The 16,538-nt window shown below is 44.0% G+C and overlaps 1 non-coding gene across 1 annotated transcript; it reads left to right on the forward strand.

The window, feature by feature from the left end:
- The first annotated feature begins 2,382 nt into the window (after window positions 1–2,382).
- Window positions 2,383–2,512, forward strand: LOC112426143 (small nucleolar RNA SNORA70). Its single transcript, XR_003017424.2, has one exon. It is a non-coding gene; the product is annotated as a small nucleolar RNA SNORA70 (small nucleolar RNA).
- The last annotated feature ends 14,026 nt before the right edge of the window (window positions 2,513–16,538 follow it).

Consider the following 16,538-nt stretch of genomic DNA (forward strand, 5'->3'; position numbering starts at 1 on the left):
CTCCCTCGACCTCCCAAAGTGCTGGGATTACAGGTGTGAGCCGCCACACCTAGCCATTTTTTAAAACTGCAATAGAAAGCTCAGAAATAGGTTCAACATACACAGACACTTGATGTATGGCAGAGGGGGCAATTCAGAATATTGCAGAAAAGATGGATTTTTCAATAAATGATTAGGAGGCGGTTGACTATTGTATTCATTTTCATTGCTATAACAAAATACCACATACTGGGTAATTTATAAAGAAATGAAGTTTCTCTGGCTCACAATTCTGCAGGCTGGACGTCCAAGGTGGATGGGCCGCATCTGGTGAAGTCCTTCGTGCTGTAACCTAGCAGAGGGCTTCTGGTGGCAAGAGGGCAAGGGATGCTAATTCAGGTCCCTCTTCCTCTTCTTATAAAGCCGCCAGTCCCAGCATGGGGGCTCCACCCTGATGACCTTATCCAATCCCAATTACCTCCCAAAGGTGCCACCTCCAGACACTATCAACATATGAATCTGGGGATTACATTTCCGACACATGAAGTTTGGGGAATATGTTCAAACCATAGCGATTACCTATATGGGAAAATTAAATTTAGACTCAACTCAGCATCATATCCCAAAATCAGCTTTAGTTGGATTAAAGACCTAAATGACAAATCAAAATTGTGCTCCTGTCATCATTTCAAGGATATACTTTCTTTTCCGCATTTTACCATTTCTGAAATTGTGATTGATTTTTTATAATAAATGTCAACTTAGACTCCGCGATTTGGGATACAAAATTTTTAGGAGACAATATAGGAGGATTTATTAAACAAGACACAAAAAGCACTAACTATAAAGGAAAAGATTGATACATTTAACTACGTTAAAGTTAGGACTTCTTTAAAAGAGACCGTAAAAAGAGTAAAACAAAACAAAACAAAAATAAGCACCATTCCAGGAGAATATATTTGCAACACATATAATCAACCCAAGATTAGAATCCAGAATATATAAAGAACTCCTATGAATCAGTAAGTAAAAATCTCGCAATCAATAGAAAGATTAGCAAAAGAAATGAAGATGAATTTCACAAAAAATAAGCACAAATGCCCGTAAACTTATGAAAAGATGTTTAATTTCATTAGTAATGTCACGCATGTCCGTGTGAAGAGATCACCAAACAGGCTTTGTGTGAGCAACGTGGCTGTTTATTTCACCTGGGTGCAGGCGGGCTGAGTCCGAAAAAGGAGTCAGCAAAGGAATGTGGGATTATAATTAGTTCTTATAGGTTTGGGATAGGCGTACAAAGTACACTCTCGAGGGGAGAATATTACAAAGTACTTTCTTAAGGGCGGGGGGAGAATATATCATATCAGTTAGGGTGGGGCAGGAACAAATCACAATGGTGGAATGTCATTATGTAAGGCTATTTTCACGTCCTTTGTGGATCTTCAGTGGCTTCAGGCCATCTGGATGTATACGCAGGTCGCAGGGGATATGATGGCTTAGCTTGGGCTCCGAGGCCTGACAAGTAATCAGGAGAATGTAAGTTAAAACTGCAGTGAGATACCACCACACACCCATCAGAATGATTGAATTTTTTAAAATTAATTAATTTTTTTTTTTCCAGACAGTCTTGCTCTGTTACCCAGGCTGGAGTGCCGTGGCGTGATCTTGACTCACTGCAATCTCCACCTCCTGGTTTCAAGCAATTCTCGTGCCTCAACCTCCCAAGAAGCTGGGATTACAGGCCTAGCTAATTTTTGTATTTTTAGTAGAGACTGGGTTTTGCCACGTTGGCCAGGTTGGTCTGGAACTCCTGACCTCATGTGATCCGCCCGCCTCGGAGTCCCAAAGTGCTGCGATTACAGGTGTGAGCCATCACGCCTGGCCAGAATGGTTAAAATTTTTAAAGTCGTTGAATGCCAGGTGTTGGAGGTGTTACTAATGCCAATGATCAACCAGCATTCAGACACATCACTGGTTCAAATCCAAATTGTACCACTTTTTTGGGGGACAGAAAGTAGAATTTATTGGTGAGTATTAACAGGGGCCAGCAGAGTGGAAGCCATCATGAGTGCAGGGCCCGCCACTTATCCAGAGGGCCACGACTGGGGATGTATTTGGCCCCACAGCCATCTGGGATGAGCCGCTTCTCAGCCACCATGTCTTCAAATTCGTCAGCATTCAACTTGGTGAAGCCCCACTTCTTTGAGATGATGAGATGAGATGAGATGAGATGAGATGAGATGAGATGAGGCCCCTGCACAGGGCCTCAATGACATGCTCCTTGTTCTGCAGCTTGGTGCAGAGGGACATGATAACTTGGCCAATGTTAACCCTGGCCACAGTGCCCTGGGGCTTTCTTTCCAAAGGCACCTCGCATGCCTGTTTGGAGCCTACATTGGGGTAGTGCAAGGTCAGAGACATGAGCATCCATGTTAAAGAAGTTGTACATGTGCAATGGCTGCAAACAGCAGCTTCCTTGGTAGTGTATGCAGCCTGTTTCTTGTATGGGTTGCTCTAAGAAACCAGGTCTTTCAGATGGATGTTCGTGTCTCTGACTCCCTATGTTGCCCGGACAGGACTTGAACTCCTAGCCTCTAGCAATCCTCTTCCCTCCGCCTCCCAAGTAGCTGGGACTACGGGTACCCAGAGTCAAACTATAACAACTTTAGAAAACAGTTTGGTATCATCTAGAATGTTGAACATGAACACACACGGGGACCAGTAATTCCAATGTTAGGTACATGCCTCTAGAAATTCTTGCCCAAGTGCCCTGAAAGACACATACAGAAATAGAGCAGCATTGCTCATAATTGCAAAGAAGAGTGTCCACCAAGGGTGAGATGGATACTTAGATTGTGGTGTAATCATATAATGAAATCCTACTGATTTACATCAACGTGGATGAATTTCAAAAATAAAATCTTAAGCAAAGAGACATCACAAGATTAAAGCATGACTCTACTTATTCTATTCCAAAAATGATACACTGTTTCAAGATAAAATAGGTGATAACAGCCATAAAGAAAAATAAGGAAATGACAGAAATTGCAGGAAAGAGAGAGACAGTGCAATCCGAATTGGGTGTAAATCTAGAGCAGGGAAATGTGCTGTTTCTTGGCCTGTGTGATGGATACATAGGTGTCTGTGTGTACTGTTATTTCACAATATAAACTAAAATAGATGAAGGCTAAGGGAGAATGAATTAATAAATACATACATCTGCATTTTTTAAACGTTATTGTGCTCCTATAAGCTCTGTAAATTTCCGTTCACACTTCTAAGACAAACTCAGTGTTCCTTAGAACTTTCCTAAAGCACTGCAAGGAATGGTTTTTCAACAAGGCACTGCAGTTTGTTTTGTAATAAATCCTTCTAAAAGGTGAGGAAGAATAAGTTACACAAAATGGGTCAGAAGTGCAAAAAAAACTAGTAGAAACATGAAGACTCTTCTAATAAGTCACTCACATATACATAGCCCTGGATCACTCCATAGGTTTTGTAAATTTTATTTTTTTATTTATTTATTATTAGATGATGATGATGATTATTATTATTATTATTATTTTTGAGACAGTCTCCCTCTGTCGCCCAGGCTGGGGGGCAATGGCACGATCTCAGCTCACTGCAACCTCCCAGGTTCAAGTGATTCTCATGCCTCAGCATCCAGAGTAGCTGGAATTACAGACATGCACCACCAGGCCTGGCTAATTGTTGTATCTTTAGTAGAGACAAGGCTTTGCCATGTTGGTCAGGCTGGCCTAACTCCTGGCCTCACGTGATCCGCCCGCCTCCCAAAGTGTTGTGATGACAAGCGTGAGCCACCGCACCCAGCCTGTTTGCTTTCTTTGAACTGGGTGGTTTTCATTCTTAGTCCTGGGTACAAAGATTCTTCCAGTTGCTGAATGGACTTTCTGTTTTCACTGGTCATGTGCTGCCAGGTCATAAAACCAGGGATCTTCAAGGCCAAGGTATGAGAACCGCAGCTGCACAGAAATCCCCTCTGGGATCTTGTGCTGTCTGAATCCCTTGGGTCATGGGCAGTTCTTGTCAGGGACAATTCATTTCGAGATTAGGCAGGGCTGTTGTTCCACTCAGCAGACAGACCTATCTAAGGAGACCTGCCTGTAGACTCACTCTGAAAATCATGATCCTGTTGGAGAACACACTGCCTTCCATAGTTTAAAACTGGGCCGTTGACAGAGAGAATGTGTTCTGTAAATGCTGTGTAAGAAAGATTTGATTTATTAGCACTTGGAGATGTCTTTGATCCTTTGTAACACTAAGCCTTCATCATCCCATATTTTACATTACTCCTAAACAAATAACGATAGTAACATCTTAGAAGCTACAGAGCGGAGGAGAGATTTTAAAAGGCACTCACCGAGGAAGAAATCGGCTCACCAGCGTGTCTGAAAGCTGCTGTACTGCGAGGATCCTGAGGTCAGCCTGGAAAATTTCCTGGCGCTGCCAGGTTGCTGGGTTCAACAGCCATTGTCTTCAATTATTTTCAGAATAGCCACAAATTTGAATGGAATGTTGGAACTACTGCGAACCGTCCCTAAGAAAGTGTTCCCAGGGTACGTCTGGTCTCCTTAAGCCTTTCAAAAAAAAAAAACACTTTTAAACCCCTCCTTTCTTTCTCCTCAGTTTTTGGGTGTGGGCCCTGCACAATGATCCCTGATAAGAGATGCTCCTTAAACATTAGTGTCAAAAGACACATTTTCAACAAATGTAGTTGAAAGATTTCAATTGCCCTTGTGATGAGAATCGGGCAGCACTTCATTCTATAAAATAGAGGAAGTGTTCGGAGCTGAGCAGAAGGGGTCGTCTTTATAGACAGGGAAGGGCCGAAGAGGGCAGAAGCCAGGAAAAAAGGCAGCATTAGTTTCGAGGCTATTTTTCTTGTAAGGGGAGACAGGGAGACAGAACAATAGAAAAATCATGATTAGTTAATATTAGGTCACTCTGCTTCTTTTTTACATAAGATTTAAAGCCGAGGGAACTCCGTTATCCTGCAGACTGAAGATTTACACTGGCCTGTTTGGGAAATTGGCCGTTATCTCTCTCGTGATTGCTTGGAAGTTCAAATAACAGTTTAGTCCGGGTTTGGTGATGTGAAACTGTAGCGTGGATGACTCCATTTTAATTTTTAGTCTGGTCTTTTGGGGCCTAGCGCAGGAGCTTAGTCTGAAACAATGACCTCCCTTTTTTTTTTTTCATTTTTTTCTTTCTTTCTTTTTTTTTTTTTTTTGAGACAGGGTCTTGCTCTGTCACCCAGGCTGGAGTGCGGTGGCACAGTCATGGCTTACTGCAGCCTCCACTTCCCGGACTCAAGTGATCCTCCCACCTCAGCCTCCCTAGTAGCTGAGATTATAGGTGCGCACCACCACACCTGAACATAATTTTTATTTAACATCACGAAAGTGAAATCTTATTGGGGAAGTGACTCTATTTCAGCAAAAAAGAGTGGTTGTCTCTCACCCTTCACTCTTCTTTTTCCTCTTCCAACTTTCTCCTTCATGAAAGTTCTTCTAATTCAACAAATGTTTGTTGACAGCACAAAGTTTTTGTTTTCTTTCTCCTTATTTATCTAAATGGCTTATTAATGTTAGACAAACTTTCTCCAATGTTAGAAAAATTAAGGGGAAGATGTATGACTTTGTAGATTATTTTCCACTCTGGTAGAAATAGAATTTCAGTGTTCTCACTAGGAGATTCTTTTGTCATTAAGTAAAAATTCCCAGAAGTGATTAAATAAATGCTCAGTAATTTTAGGGCACTATTGCAGTTATTAAAATTAGCTAATCTAGCCAGGCATGGTGGCTCACACCTGTAATCCCAGCACTCTGGGAGGCCAATGCGGGCCAATTGCTTTAGCCCAGGAATTTAAGACCAACCTGGGCAAGGTGGTGAGACCTCGTCTCTACAAAAGTACAAAAATTAACTAGGTGTGGCGGCTCATGCCTGTAGTTCCAGCTACTCAGGAGGCTGAGGTGGGAGGATTGCTTGAGCCTGGGAGGCAGAGGTTGCAGTGAGCCAAGATGGCTGCACTCTAGTGTGGGTGAGAGACCCTTCCTCAAAACAAAACAAAAAAACTTTTATAAGGAGACTACTTTTGAACTCAGGGATTGCCTAGTTTGTGACTACGAACTTCTAGGAGGACAAGAAAGCATCATCACATGTCTCAAAGAATACAGGAAGAAAGAAAAAGGACAGATTTTCCAATGTTTCCTCGTTGGAGTATCTGCCGTCCCCAACCCTCCCTCACCCTCAGATAACACATCCCACTCCTGCTCCAACCTCCCCTCAGAACACGAAACACACAGTACTGAGACTTTCTGTGTCAGCCCGGGAGGGAAGCGATAAAAGAAAGGCACAAACAGGGGAGTGGCAAGGAGGAGGCTGACAAGGAGGCACCCCAGGCCTCTGCATGCAATCGGCAATCAGCCATCAACTTCAGTAACCCACGGCCCTGTGGACAAGAAACAAGAGCAGTGTGGGGGCAAAGGTAGGGCACTGTGACGAAAATCTTCCTCATCGCTGATGTTGTCACGATCAAATAATGACCTTCCTTTCCAAGTTGCACGGCTCCTCAACTTTTGAGGAGCTTTCTGGAATCTTCCTGTGGTCCTGTGCCCGAAAACACCGCTCTGTGTGTCTACAGTCTGGAAGCAGATGCAGCCTGGGATGGGAGTTTTTGAAATGACTCCACAAGATTCTAAAGGAAATTCAAACCAGGAAAGTGGAATTTACAAGGGAAACAAACAGTCTTGTCTCCAGCTTTCAGACTGGAGTCTAAATTTAGATCACCATATAGAAGAGCATGCGCGGGCCTGGAAAGCTTTTCCTGCAGAGCTGACATCTCTTTACCTCTTCCCTTTTTAGCCTCCTAGAGGACATGTTATGTTGTTTTTATTATTGTTTTGGAGATAGCAGGCTCCTGAAAAGCCAGCCCCCGGCGTCAGAGAATCGTATCAACTCATTTCTGAGTTGCAGTCAAAAACCTCCTGATAATATCCAATAAAACTTTCTTTCATATCACTGTTAGAAAGTAGGTTCAGGGGCGAGGCGTGGTGGCTCATGCCTGTAATCCCAGCACTTTGGGAGGCCGAAGCAGGAGGATCACCTGAAGCCAGGAGTTCAAGACTAGCCTGGGCAACAAAGTGAGACCCCCATCTCTGCAAGAAATAAAAATGAAAAAGAGGCCGGGTGCGGTGGCTCACACCTGTAATCCCAGCACTTTGGGAGGCCAAGGCAGGCAGATCATGAGGTCAGGAGATTGAGACCATCCTGGCTAACCCGGTGAAACCCCGTCTCTACTAAAAATAAAAAAAACTAGCCAGGCGCGGTGGCGGGCGCCTGTAGTCCCAGCTACTCCGGAGGCTGAGGCAGGAGAATGGCATGAACCCGGGAGGCGGAGCTTGCAGTGAGCTGAGATCGCACCACTGCACTCCAGCCTGGGAGACAGAGCGAGACTCCATCTCAAAAAAATAAAATAAAAAATAAAATAAAATAAAAAAATAAATAATGAAAATAAAAATAAATTAAAAAGAGGCTGTGTGCAGCAGCTTACACCTGTAATCCCAGCACTTTGGGAGGCTGAGGTGGGCGAATCACCTGAGGTCAGGAGTTTGAAACCAACCTGGCCAATACGGTGAAACCCCGTCTCTACTAAAAATACAAAAATTAGCCAGGCATGGTGGCGCATGGCATGCCTGTAATCCCAGCTACTTGGGAGGCTGAGGCAGGAGAATCACTTGAACCCGGGAGGCGGAGGTTGCAGTGAGCCAAGATCACGCCACTGCCCTCCAGCCTGGGAGACAGAGCAAGACTCTGTCTCAAAAACAAATAAATAAATGAGAAAGTGGGACCTGAAGGATGTTTGCTTGGTGTAACTGACACAATTGTTAAGAGCCAACTCTTTCCAATTTAAAGTCTCCGTAGCCTTTGGGCCAGGTGTGGTTGCTCATGCCTGTAATCCCAGCACTTTGGGAGGCCGAGGCAGGCAGATTGTTTGAGCCCAGAAGTTTGAGACCAGCCTGGGCAGGATGGCAAAACCCTGTCTCTCAAAAAACAAAAATTAGCTGTGCCTGTAGTCTCAGCTACTCAGGAGGCTGAAGTGGGAGGATAGCTTGAGCCTGGGAGGTTGAGGCTGCCATGAGCCTTGATCATACCACTGCACTCCAGCGTGGGAGACAGAGCGAGCCTCTGAATGCCTGGACCAGTTATATGAGGAAAACCGAGCAATCTGGAGGTACTCACAACGGCAGTGCCGCCCGATAGTTCCTCTTCAGCCAATGAGTCCCCAAAGGGATTGGTTTGTGACACGCAGCACTCACTCTGATCCTATCGCCTTCACGAGTCCTCCAGTCCTCTCTGTTAACTAGACGCACTCCCTTCCCCTCACCCAACTTTGCTGAAGTTGCTCCCTCCCACAGTATTGCCCTGCTCCTCGATGCCGCCAATTCTTCCAGGTTCTGTGCAAGCACTGCCTCTCCTGAAAAGTGTTCCTTCATCCCACCAACTAGACATCATTTTTCCTTTCATTTTGCTGAATGGAAAGGCAACTTGTTTGTATCTGAAATAGATCACATGTGTATCTTGTACACAGGCCCTGCATGTGATTATTTAGGTGTAAATCCAATCTTCCTTTCCAGATTATTAGATACTCGCCTGCCTGATGCATGGCTAATTTGTGTCATTTCCTCAAGAGTATTCAGCTCTGTGTCTTACACTGCAGAACCTCTATAAGCACATGATGCACACATGGATGAATGTGGCCTTACCAGCAAAGACAGATCTACTCAGTGGGTGGACAGCGTCCTACAGCTATGTCCAATGGCAAGAAAGTTGTGTGACAGTGAGTAGTGTCCTGGCCCTGTTTCCAGACAGCTAGAGTCCAGGGCGTTTAACTTCACCAACTTCCAATCTTGCTTTCCCTTTCTTCTCTCTCCGATCCAGCCAAACCCATCTCCTCATTACTGTGGGAAAACATCATACTCATTCCCAGGTCTGCAGCTTTTATTATGACATTCAGCCAACTTGAAACACTCTACTTCTCTGCTACTGATTGTCTAAGTCTTGCCCTGCCTCTGAGGCTCAGCTTAAAGTCCATCTCTACCAGGAAGCCTTCCTTGAATAGTTTAGTCCTTGATGCAGTGTGCCATGAAGAAAGGGAATGGATTAAAATAGTCTATCTCTGGGTCCTAGTTTCTGCTCAACTACTTGACCTCTGACTCCTCATTCATAAAATGAGTTATTGAATTACCTGATCTCCAAAGCCCTCAATGGTTAATATAGTCTATACTGCTAATCTCTCCATTCTTGGAACTTCTAGCACTTATATTGCTGCAACCATTTGCTTGGTACCAAACCCATGCTTACCTGCACTGTTGTTTATCTTTTTTTTTTTTTGAGACAGAGTCTCACTCTGTTGTCCAGGCCAGAGTGCAATGGCACCATCCCGGCTCACTGCAACCTCTGCCTCCCAGGTTCAACTGATTCTCCCTGCCTCAGCCTCCCGAGTAGCTGGGATTACAGGTACCCGCCACCACGCCCAGCTAATTTTTGTATTTTTAGTAGAGATGGGGTTTCACCATGTTGGTCAGGCTGGTCTCGAACTCCCGACCTCAGGTGATCTGCCCCCCTCAGCCTCCCAAAGTGCTAGGATTACAGGCGTGAGCCACCACGTGTCTGGTTCATCCAACTAACTTGTAACTCCCTCAAGGACTAAAATTGTCCTTCAATTATTTGCAGCCCTGTCATTTAGGATAGAAGTTTTGGTAATAAATGTTTTTGGTAATGATGACTATGACAGATAATTACGAATGCTTGTGCCACTTTTCCTAACGCTGCTTTGAGGATGTTGTTGCTGCCACAAACATCCTTTGTATCTGTGGAACACTTTAAGTAATGGAAGAGTTGTCTACTGACATAGGCAGTGGTTAAAACCATGGAATCCATCCCTTGTTTGCTTGTGACTTTGTGTCTTAGTGTAACTCCTTTAAAACTCAATTCATAAAGGCTGGGATTGGTGGCCCACGCCTGTAATCCCAGCACTTTGGGAGGCCAAGGTGGGTGGATCACATGAGATCAGGAGTTCAAGACCAGCCTGGCCAACATGGCAAAACCCCATCTCTACCGAAAATACAAAAAATTAGCCGGGTGTGGTTGTGCATGCCTGTACTCCCAGCTAGCGGGGAGGCTGAGGCAGGAGAACTGCTTGAGCCTGGGAGGTGGAGGTTTGCAGTGAGCTGAGATTGTGCCACTGCACTCCAGCCTGGGCGACAGCAAGCCTCCATCTCAAAAAAAAAAAAGGAAAAGAAAAAGAAAAAACAACAACAACAAAAAACCCTTAGTTTTTTGTTTGTTTGTTTGAAACGGAGTTTTGCAGTGTCGCCCGGGCTGGAGTACAATGGCACAATCTCGGCTCACTGCAATCTCTGCCTCCCACCCAGTTTCATGCGATTCTCCTACCTCAGCCTCCCAAGTAGCTGGGATTACAGGCATACACCACCACTCCTGGCTAATTTTTTATATTTTTGGTAGAGACAGAGTTTCACTATGTTGGCCAGACTGGTCTTGAACTCCTGACCTCCTGATCTGCCCGCCTCGGCCTCCCTAAGTGCTGGGATTACAGGCGTGAGCCACTGCACCTGGCCAAAAACCTCAGTTTTTAAATTTGATTTTTGCATGGAAAGATAATCCCAATGTTGGCAGGTACTACTGACTGGCAAACCTGATCTTTAGTCTAACTCCCTCCTCCCTTATCTACCTCTACCTTAAGGGCTATAAAAAGTAGAATGTGGCTGGGCACGGTGGCTCACACCTACAATCCCAGCACTTTGGGAGGCCGAGGTGGGTGGATCATGAGGTCAAAAGATTGAGACCATCCTGGCCAACGTCGTGAAACCCCATCTCTACTAAAAATACAAACATTAGCTGGGTGTGGTGGCATGCACCTGTAGTCCCAGCTACTCGGGAGGCCGAGGCAGGAGAATCGCTTGAACTCGGGAGGCAGAGGTTGCAGTGAGCTGAGATCGCACCACTGCACTCCAGCCTGAGCAACAGAGCGAGACTCCATCTCAGGGGGAAAAAAAAAAGCAGAATGTGTGTTCCAGCTTCTCTTGCAGACAGAATTGGCAGTGTGGTTCAGTTATCACCAGTAAGACATAAATGAAGTCTGAGGTATTGTTGCTTCTCTTCTGTGTATTCTTTTATTCTGCCTGTAACACACATGTAATGGCTAGAGCTGTAGCAGCTATTTTGTAACTGCGAGTGGATAAGCAGAAAACAAAAACCACATTTTAAGGCTGGGGAGCAGAAATATAGAGGGATCCTGAGTCCATGACAGCATCATGGAGCAGCTCTTCTAGCCTTGGACTGTGTACCTTGGAAGTCCTTGCTATATGAGAAAAAAATCCTCCCATTTCCCATCGATTTAAACTACTGTCATTGAGGTCTTCTATTACTTGCAGCTGAGCGCATCTCTAATGAGTACCTCATTTCACAGTCTGGTTATAAGGGTAAATGAGATTAATGTAAATCCCTTAGAATCTCCCAGAGTAAGTCCTCAACAGACAGTTACTGTTATTGTTTGAAAGTATGCCTCCATTACCATCTATTTTCCCCCAGCCTTGTCCTGTGGCATCTGAGCTTTAAAAGGGAAGAAACACAGTTGCTTATCTGTTTTTTTCCATCAATCTATGACTTCCTGAGGAAATACTATCATATTTCAAAGATGCCATCACAGGCAACATCTTTCAAAAAAGCAAGAGAACTAGAGCACTGAGCCAAGGTGTTGGTCTCTCCTATCTCCAATCTTCTCCTCTATGTGTACTGGATAAACACAACTCCAACAAAAAGCCTTCCCTGAGGCCTTTCTTTGCCCCTGCACTTTCGAAATTTCCCCCAAGTTAACACGTGAATGCCCTTCCTTGGCTCTTCACAAGCTGCTTTTCTCTCTGTCTTCAAGCCTCAGCTCCCAAGACCCCTCCTCATAGAAACCTTCCCTGGTGACCTTTTCTTTTTTTTTTTTTTTTCTTTTTTTTTAGACAGAGTCTCATCTGTCGCCCAGGCTGGAGTGCAGCGGTGCAATCTCAACTCACTGCAACCTCCACCTCCGGGGTTCAAGCAATTCTCCTGCCTCAGCCTCCTGAGTAGCTGGGACTACAAGTGCCCGCCACCACACCTGGCTAATTTTTTGTATTTTTAGTAGAGCCGGGGTTTCACTGTGTTAGATAGTCTCAATCTCCTGATCTCGTGATCCACCCGCCTTTGTCTGGCAAAGTGCTGGGGTTACAGGCATGAGCCACCGTGCCCAGCCCCTGGTGATCTTTTCTAAGGATGCTTTCTCCAGTATTCTCCATTTGTTTTTATTTTTAAATTTTTCTTTAGAGATGAGGTCTCCCTTTGTTCCTCAGGCTGGAGTGCTGTGGTACAATCATAATCATAGTTCACTGAAGACTCAAACTCCTAGGCACAAGCAGTCCCCCGCCTCAGCCCCCGAGTAGCTGGGACTACAGGTACACACCGTCACGCATTGCTAATTTTTAAATTTTTTTGTAGAGACTGGGTCTTGCCATGTTTATCAGGCTGGTTTTGAACTCCTGGCCTCTAGCAATATGTCTGCCTCAGCCTCCCAAAATGGTGGGATGACAGGTGTGAGCCATTGCACCCAGCCTACTTTCCCGTCTTACCATCCTGCTTATTTTCTCTTGTGATTATCTCATTTATTCGTTTGCTTGTTGTTTGTCTTGCCTTTTAGGCTGCACACTTCATTCCAGCAGGATCTTATCTGTTTTGTTCACCAGTGCACCTGAGACATAGCATAGTGCCTGACACTCAGTAGGTGCTCAATTAATATTTGTTAATTTCTTTTTTTTTTTTCCCCTGAGACACAGTTTCACTCCGTCATCCAGCCTGGAGCACAGTGATGCAATGTTGGCTCACTGTAACCTCTACCTTCTGGGCTCAAGGGATCCTCCCACCTCAGCCTGTGGAGTAGCTAAGACTACAGGCACGTAGTCCCACACCTGGCTAATTTTTGTATTTTTTTGTAGAGATGGGATTTTGCCATGTTGCCTAGGCTATTCTCAAACTCCTGAACTCAAGTGATCGGCCCACCTTGGCCTCCCTAAGTGCTGGGATTACAGGTGTGAGCGCCATCATGCCTGGCCAATATTTGGTAATTCATTAACCAAACCTCTAAAAGCTCAGTGAAGTTTTAGTTTTAGCCTAAAATCTATGCTGGTAAAACAGGATAAATTGGTGACTTACTGCTCACACGTCAGAAGGCTCCTTTGTTTTATAAAAAGATTCAAGGCAGATTTCAAAAAGAATTAAGCTTCACTTTCAAAAATTCCTTTTATATTCAGATTTTCAGGAACGTTGAAACGGTATTACAGAAAGTGAAGTAATCTACATCTGTATCGCTTCCACATGTGCAGCATTTAATTTGTAAAGATTGCTAAAAACGCTATGTCTCCCAAACTGTGTGTTCTTCTCATTAAATGTTTTTATGTTTCATTTCATTGGGGAAAGCCGTAAAATGGCAAGGCAGGTCAATAAACAGCAGTGATAGTTCTTTTAAGCTTATATTCTAAATCACCTTGGCTTTAGCGAGACACACACACGTGTTGGGGAATTTTAGTCTATTGTATTTAGTGGCTATACTTTACGATTTGCAAAAATCTCAGAGGTTGATGAAGGTGGCAGGGAAAACAAAGCAAAGGTGCCCATGTATGGATGTGTGTGTTCTGAACAGGATGTATACTCGTGTGTTAAAGTTGGTGGCTGGGTGTGGTGGCTTATACCTGTAATCCCAGCACTTTGCCAGGCTGAGGTGGGAGGGTCACTTGGGTCCAGGAGTTCAAGACCAACCTGAGCAACATAGCAATATCCCATCTCCACAAAAAAGCAAAAAAAATTAGCCAGTGCGGTGCTGCATGGCTGTGGTCCTGGCTACTTGGGAGGCAGAGGATGGAGGACTGCTCAGCCCAGGAGTCTGAGGCTACAGTAAGCCAAGATCACACCACTGCACTTCAGCCTGGATGACGGAGTAAGACCCTGTCTCAAAGGAAAAAAAAAAGGAAACTGAATTTATAGAAGCCCTTAAAGAAGGTGAGAACAAAGAATAAGGAATAATACAGTAAGAAATATACAATTTAATTAAAACTAAAAAAGTTGCTAACTATTAAATAAATTCCCAATTAAATAAAATATTTTATTTAATTAAGTACAAGAAGAAGAAAGATTCCCTAAATGTGCAGAAACTGGAACTTTGGAATTTGGACACATGATTAAAAAAAAAAATTCTTCTTTTTTTTTTTTTTTTGAAACAGGGTCTCACTCTATCGCCCAGGCTAGAATGTATTGGCACAATCTTGGATCACTGCCTCCCGGACTCAAGTGATCCTTCTATCTCAGTCTCCCGAGTAGCTGGAATTACAGGCACACACCACCACACCAGGGTAATTAAAAAAAAATGTTTGTTTTGTAGAGACAAGGTCTCACCATGTTGTCCAGGCTGTTCTCAAATTCCTGGCCTCAAGCAATGTGCCCACCTTGGCTTTCCAAAGAGCTAGGATTACAGGTGTGAGCCGCTGCACCCAACCTAAAAAGTTTTGTTTTACTTTTATAATTGTATGAAGAATAAAATAAATTAACGTTTATAATAACATATAGTATAGAAATTCCTAGGAGCTGAACTAAAGAAAACTGAAAAAAAAAAAAACAAACTTACAATGAGTATTTGTGAGTTAGGCATATTTTATCTTTTAGTATAAAATACAAATAGAATTTTATATGGATATCTCCAGTTAATTTTCATTCACTGATAACTCCTTACATCACTTAAATCAGTAGGTTCATTTCCTTTTGAAATATGCTGATTCAAAAGCAACTAACTGAGCAAGTTTTGTGACCAAAGATAGCTAATCGCAATGGAGCTAGTTGGGTCCAGAGCACAAAACCCTGACTCACAGTGTAGCCTTTCCTGGTTGTGAAACCTTTCTCCTTCCTGTTTACATTTTTAGTTCAGCCAACATATATTGTGTACCTAGAAGAGGGCTAAATATAGCACAAGATAGAAACCAATAGGCATGGGCTGTTTGACTTTCCCTCACAAAACTCAGACAGTAGGATCTTCCCTCTAACACAATAAAGGAATTTGGATTTTGTGCAGCTGCCAAAGGACAAATGCCCACTGCAGGGTTGAAACTCCCAGCAGAAGTTATCAAGTGGAGGCAAACATTTTGCTTCCTGGAAGTTGCTTTTTATTAGACTTCGGTAGTAAAGATACGTTAGTTCCAGCTACAGATTAAGCTAGTCATGGTCTCTTGCAACCATACTGTTTAGCGTTTTGTGTTTGGACATTTTGCAAGTAACTTACAAAAGAAATTGATTTTTTTTACACAATAACAAAGAGGACTTGTTTGTTTATTGATTGATTGATTGATTGAGACGGAATCATTCTGTTGCCCAGGCTGGAGTGCAGTGGAGTGATCCTGCCTCACTGCAACTTCTGCTTCCTGGGTTCAAGCGATTCTCCTGCCTCAGCCTCCCAAGTAGCTGGAATTAGAGGCACCCCCCACCATACTTGGCTAATTTTTGTATTTTTGGTAGAGACGAGGTTTCACCATGTTGGCCAAGCTGGTTGTCTCAAACTCCTGACCTCAGGTGATCCACACCCGTTGTCATCCCAAAGTACTGGGATTACAGACTTTAGCCACTGTGCCCAGCCTGTTTATTTGTTTATTTTTTGAGATAGGATCTCTTCGGCCGGGAGCAGTGTCTCACACCTGTAATCCCAGCACTTTGAAAGGCCAAGGCGGGCGGATCACGAGGTCAGGAGATAAGACCATCCTGGTTAACATGGTGAAACCCCGTCTCTACTAAAATACAAAAAAAAAAATTAGCCAGACATGGTGGCGGGCACCTGTAGTTCCAGCTACTCGGGAGGCTGAGGCAGGAGACTGGTGTGAACCCAGGAGGCAGAGCTTGCAGTGAGCCGAGATCACACCACTGCACTCCAGCCTGGGCGACAGAACGAGACTCCGTCTCAAAAAAAAAAAAAAATCTCACTCTATCACCCAGGCTAGAGTGCGCTGGGGTGATAATGGCTCACTGCAGTCTTGACCTCCCCGGCTCAAGCAATCCTCCTGCCTCAGCCTCCTAAGTAGTTGGGACTACAGGTGTGTGCCACCATGCTAGGCTAATTTTTAATTTTTTGTAGAGATGGAGGTCTCACTTTGTTGCCCAAGCTGGTCTTGAACTCCTGGGCTTAACGGATCCTTTTGCTTTGGCCTCCCAAAGTGCTTGGATTACAGATGTTAGCCACTGCGCTCATCCAAGAGCATTTAAACATACATTAAATCACATTGTTACCGAAAAGATTTCTTCTAAGTATTCAAATTTGCCTAACCTCTAATCTCGGTGACTTCTCTGAGTGTGGCTGTAATTCACTGGATAAAGCAACAAACACAGGCTTAATAAGTGCTTTACATGTATATTAACTCAATCCTCCCAACAACTGTAAGTATTAGACTTTATTATTATCT

The sequence above is a fragment of the Macaca nemestrina genome, chromosome 19 (assembly GCF_043159975.1).
Source record: "Macaca nemestrina isolate mMacNem1 chromosome 19, mMacNem.hap1, whole genome shotgun sequence".
Taxonomy (NCBI): domain Eukaryota; kingdom Metazoa; phylum Chordata; class Mammalia; order Primates; family Cercopithecidae; genus Macaca; species Macaca nemestrina.